This window comes from Anopheles merus, unplaced genomic scaffold, assembly GCF_017562075.2.
Source record: "Anopheles merus strain MAF unplaced genomic scaffold, AmerM5.1 LNR4000869, whole genome shotgun sequence".
NCBI lineage: Eukaryota > Metazoa > Arthropoda > Insecta > Diptera > Culicidae > Anopheles > Anopheles merus.
Genome location: NW_024428449.1, coordinates 22501 through 28370, shown reverse-complemented (window position 1 = coordinate 28370; position 5870 = coordinate 22501).

Genomic DNA, 5870 nt, shown 5'->3' with positions numbered 1-5870 from the left:
GTTCGGATTCCGGCGAGGGCGATCGACTCTGCAGGCTATACAGCAAGTCGTGGACGCGGGACGAAGGGCGAAGTCCTTTGGAAGGACAAACAACCGTGACCGGCGCTGCCTCATGGTTGTGGCCTGGACGTCCGTAACGCGTTCAATACGGCTCTAGCTGGCAGAGCATCGCCGAGGCGCTCCAGGCGAGGGAGGTCCCCGTGCAGTTGTGCCGCATACTGCAGGACTACTTCGCCGACAGGGAGCTCGGTACGACACGGCGGACGGGCGGTTACCCGCCGAGTATCGGCAGGTGTTCCACAGGGGTCCATATTGGGCCCCACATTGTGGAACATTATGTACGACGGCGTGCTAGCCGTAGAGCTCCCTGAGGGCGCCTCCATCGTGGGATTCGCCGACGATCTTGCGATCCTGGCAGCGGGGGACAACACCGGAGCACGCAGCAGCGATTGCGAAGAAGCAGTTGGTAGCAGTCAACAGCTGGATGGTGCAGCACCATCTCTCCCTGGCACCGGAGAAAACGGAGCTGCTGATGGTGTCGAGCAAACGCAGCGGGTATAGAAATATCCCAGTTAACATCTGTGGAGTGGAAGTGCGCTCGAAGCGGTCGATCCGCTACTTGGGGGTCATGCTTCACGACCACCTGTCGTGGCGCCCACACGTCGAGATGGTCGCGGACAAGGCCCTCCGTGTGGTGCGAGCGTTGCGTGGCGTCATGCGCAACCACAGCGGCCCCCAAGTGAGCAAGCGGAAGCTGCTCGCCGCAGTGGCCGCGTCCATCATCCGCTACGGCGCACCCGTCTGGGCAGAAGCCGCGGACCTGCAGTGGGCAGGCGGATTTTGGACCGCGTGCAACGGCCCTGGCCCAGGGCATCACGAGCGCCTTCCACTCCACCAGCTGCGAGGTAGCGGTGGTTTTGGCCGGAGAACTGCCCTACCACTCCTGGTGAAGGAAGACGCCCGCTGCTACAACCGACTGCAGTTGAGCCCGGACAGCAGTCGAGAGGCGATTCGCCAGGAGGAGAAGGAGGCATCACAGCAGCTGTGGCAGCAACAGTGGGACGACGAGGCAGCGCGCAGAACACCAGCCGCTATGTACGTTGGGCCCACCGACAAGTGCCAGACGTGCGCCTGTGGACGGGACGGAAGCACGGGGAGGTAGACTTCTACCTCTCGCAGGTATTGAGTGGACACGCATTCGTCCACGAATTCCTGCATGTGTTCGGGTTCGCTCCGTCCCGGACTGTCCCAGGTGCGCAGGGTCGGTCGAGTCGGTGGCCCACGTACTTTTGTGTGTCCCGCTTCGCGGATGTTCGCGCGGAGTTGCTGCACGGCGTCGACGAGGACAACATCGGCAGTCGTCTGCTGGAGAGCGCGGAGTGGTGGGACCGCATCCAGCAAGCGGCTCGGCGGATCCTCTCCGTGCTGCAGGAGGACTGGCGGCAGGAGCAGCTTACCTTGGCAGTTGCTGAGGCTGCTCAGCCAGATCCAGCATCCAGCCCGCCCGTGGACATGGCGGAGGCAGAGCGGAGACTGCTGAGGCGACGGGAGGTGCGCAACCGCAGCGCCCGGCGAATGCGGCAGCGGCGTCGGCAGGAGCGGCTCGGCGTGGACGAGGTCGTCCCGGCTATCTTGGCACGCGCAGCGGCCAATGACGACGCGGCCGACGACGTAGCGGAGCCGACAGGGGAGGTCGAGGAGGAGGAGGTCAGCCCTCCAGAACCGCCAATCCCCCCGCGCAGCCGGGGATTGCCTCCCTCCCCACGCACGATGGAGATGCGGCGACTGCGGCGTAACTTTATGCAGCTCCAATACCGGGAAAGGCGTCGGGCCGGAGTGCTAGGAGCTGTTCCGCAGGGTCGCCAACGACGTGGGCGACTACCACCATCTGCAGCGGAAGTGGAGCGGCGTCGCATTAACCGGCGGCAGAGAGAGAGGCAGCGGCGGCTGGAGCAACGGCAAGCGGAGGTCGAGGCTCAGCCTCCCCCGCGGGACGAGCTGCCGAGCTCCCAGCTTGCCGAACGAAGAAGCAGCCTCACAGATGACGAGCGAGCTGCCGTAACATCGGCGAACGTGTCCGCGCGCTGACGCAGCTCTGTGATGATACGGTGAAACCTGCAAGGATTAGGACAAGGACAACGGTTACCGGAACATATTTAATGTTAAAAAGGCGGCAACGAAAACCTTTCACGAAAGGAAAAATAGTGAAAAAAAAGTTTTTTGAATTCAAATAAATAAAGAGAAAGGCCCAAACGGGCGGAATTCCCGGCGGGGGGAAATCCGTTAGTGGTAACCCCCGCCGGTAGGAGCGGGGTTCTTTCGGGAAACAATGGTCCTCAATAAAGAACTCTTGAAGAATTAAAAAAAAAAGAAGTGGAGCTTGCGGCTTAATTTGACTCAACACGGGAAAACTTACCAGGTCCGAACTTATTGAGGTAAGACAGATTGATAGCTCTTTCTCAAACTTAAGGGTAGTGGTGCATGGCCGTTCTTAGTTCGTGGAATGATTTGTCTGGTTAATTCCGATAACGAACGCGACTCAGTCAAGCTAACTAGAACGCTGTCAGTAGTGTGCCTCCGGGCGCACCTGACGTTAGGAGTGGCGGGTGTCCTCACGGGTGCCCGTCACTTAGTTTGCCCTGCTTAGCGGGACAACTTGTGTTTAGCAAGATGAGATTGAGCGATAACAGGTCCGTGATGCCCTTAGATGTTCTGGGCTGCACGCGTGCTACAATGTGAGCAGCAGCGTGTTCTCGCCTTATGGCGCCCCCATTCCGAGAGGAACGGGAAATCACCCAAATGCTCATTTAGTAGGGATTGGGGACTGCAATGGTCCCCATGAACCTGGAATTTCTAGTAAGTGCTAGTCATTAGCTAGCGCTGATTACGTCCCTGCCCTTTGTACACACCGCCCGTCGCTACTACCGATGGATTATTTAGTGAGGTCTCTGGAGGCACACCTTCCGCGATTCCTTCGTGAGTTGCAGTTGGCACGGCCGAAGTTGACCGAACTTGATGATTTAGAGGAAGTAAAAGTCGTAACAAGGTTTCCGTAGGTGAACCTGCGGAAGGATCATTAACGTGGTTATAATGAGTTATAACGAGGTTGGAGTGTTATGTTGGAGGTCGAGTGCGCTGCTTACCAAACTTTGAACGCGGTAACTTGCACTCGGCGCTGACATGCACGGCAAAACCTCAGTCTTGATATGTGCGGGGAGTTCCTTAAGGTTCTCTCTCCCGGAGATCGTCACTATCCGGGACGTACATTCATTTGTACCTGCATTTGCGTAAGCTTATGTAGAGAGCATATCAAGACGGGACGTGTTGTGTTGGTGGTCGAGTGCGTTGCATACCAAACTTTGAACGCGGTAACTTGTACTCGGCGCCTACACGCACTCCCTAACTGGTGCTTGGCCGTTCTTAACTATTGGTCTTGATATGTGCGGGGAGTTCCTTAAGGTTCTTCCTCCCGGAGATCGTCATTATCCGGGACGTACATTCATTTGTACCTGCATTAGCGCACGCTTTTGTAGAGAGCATATCAAGACGGGGAAAGGTTATGTTGGAGGTCGAGTGCGCTGCTTACCAAACTTTGAACGCGGTAACTTGCACTCGGCGCCGACATGGACACTTCCCTACTTACGGGTTAAGTTGTGAGTTATATTCAGTTTTTATACACGTCTCGCAGAGAGACAGGTGATTGGCCGTTCTAACTATTTGTCTTGATATGTGCGGGGAGTTCCTTAAGGTTCTTCCTCCCAGAGATCGTCACTATCTGGGACGTACATTAATTTGTACCTGCATTAGCGCACGCTTTTGTAGAGAGCATATCAAGACGTGAAGTGTTATGTTGGAGGTCGAGTGCGCTGCTTACCAAACTTTGAACGCGGTAACTTGTACTCGGCACCGACATGGACACTTCCAAACCCAAGGAATGAGTTGTGAGTTTTACTAAGAGAAACAGGTATTGGCAGCGTTACCTATAATTCTTGATATGTGCGGGGAGTTCCTTAAGGTTCTTCCTCCCAGAGATCGTCACTATCTGGGACGTACATTAATTTGTACCTGCATTAGCGCACGCTTTTGTAGAGAGCATATCAAGACGTGAAGGGTTATGTTGGAGGTCGAGTGCGCTGCTTACCAAACTTTGAACGCGGTAACTTGTACTCGGCACCGACATGGACACTTCCAAACCCAAGGAATGAGTTGTGAGTTTTACTAAGAGAAACAGGTAATTGGCAGCGTTACCTATAATTCTTGATATGTGCGGGGAGTTCCTTAAGGTTCTTCCTCCCAGAGATCGTCACTATCTGGGACGTACATTAATTTGTACCTACATAGGCACACGCTTTTGTAGAGAGCATATCAAGACGTGAAGTGTTATGTTGGAGGTCGAGTGCGCTGCTTACCAAACTTTGAACGCGGTAACTTGTACTCGGCACCGACATGGACACTTCCAAACCCAAGGAATGAGTTGTGAGTTTTACTAAGAGAAACAGGTAATTGGCAGCGTTACCTATAAGTCTTGATATGTGCGGGGAGTTCCTTAAGGTTCTTCCTCCCAGAGATCGTCACTATCTGGGACGTACATTAATTTGTACCTACATTAGCGCACGCTTTTGTAGAGAGCATATCAAGACGTGAAGTGTTATGTTGGAGGTCGAGTGCGCTGCTTACCAAACTTTGAACGCGGTAACTTGTACTCGGCACCGACATGGACACTTCCAAACCCAAGGAATGAGTTGTGAGTTTTACTAAGAGAAACAGGTAATTGGCAGCGTTACCTATAATTCTTGATATGTGCGGGGAGTTCCTTAAGGTTCTTCCTCCCAGAGATCGTCACTATCTGGGACGTACATTAATTTGTACCTACATTAGCGCACGCTTTTGTAGAGAGCATATCAAGACGTGAAGGGTTATGTTGGAGGTTGAGTGCGCTGCTTACCAAACTTTGAACGCGGTAACTTGTACTCGGCACCGACATGGACACTTCCAAACCCAAGGAATGAGTTGTGAGTTTTACTAAGAGAAACAGGTAATTGGCAGCGTTACCTATAATTCTTGATATGTGCGGGGAGTTCCTTAAGGTTCTTCCTCCCAGAGATCGTCACTATCTGGGACGTACATTAATTTGTACCTACATAGGCGCACGCTTTTGTAGAGAGCATATCAAGACGTGAAGGGTTATGTTGGAGGTTGAGTGCGCTGCTTACCAAACTTTGAACGCGGTAACTTGTACTCGGCACCGACATGGACACTTCCAAACCCAAGGAATGAGTTGTGAGTTTTACTAAGAGAAACAGGTAATTGGCAGCGTTACCTATAATTCTTGATATGTGCGGGGAGTTCCTTAAGGTTCTTCCTCCCAGAGATCGTCACTATCTGGGACGTACATTAATTTGTACCTACATAGGCACACGCTTTTGTAGAGAGCATATCAAGACGTGAAGTGTTATGTTGGAGGTCGAGTGCGCTGCTTACCAAACTTTGAACGCGGTAACTTGTACTCGGCACCGACATGGACACTTCCAAACCCAAGGAATGAGTTGTGAGTTTTACTAAGAGAAACAGGTATTGGCAGCGTTACCTATAATTCTTGATATGTGCGGGGAGTTCCTTAAGGTTCTTCCTCCCAGAGATCGTCACTATCTGGGACGTACATTAATTTGTACCTACATAGGCGCACGCTTTTGTAGAGAGCATATCAAGACGTGAAGGGTTATGTTGGAGGTTGAGTGCGCTGCTTACCAAACTTTGAACGCGGTAACTTGTACTCGGCACCGACATGGACACTTCCAAACCCAAGGAATGAGTTGTGAGTTTTACTAAGAGCAACAGGTAATTGGCAGCGTTACCTATAATTCTTGATA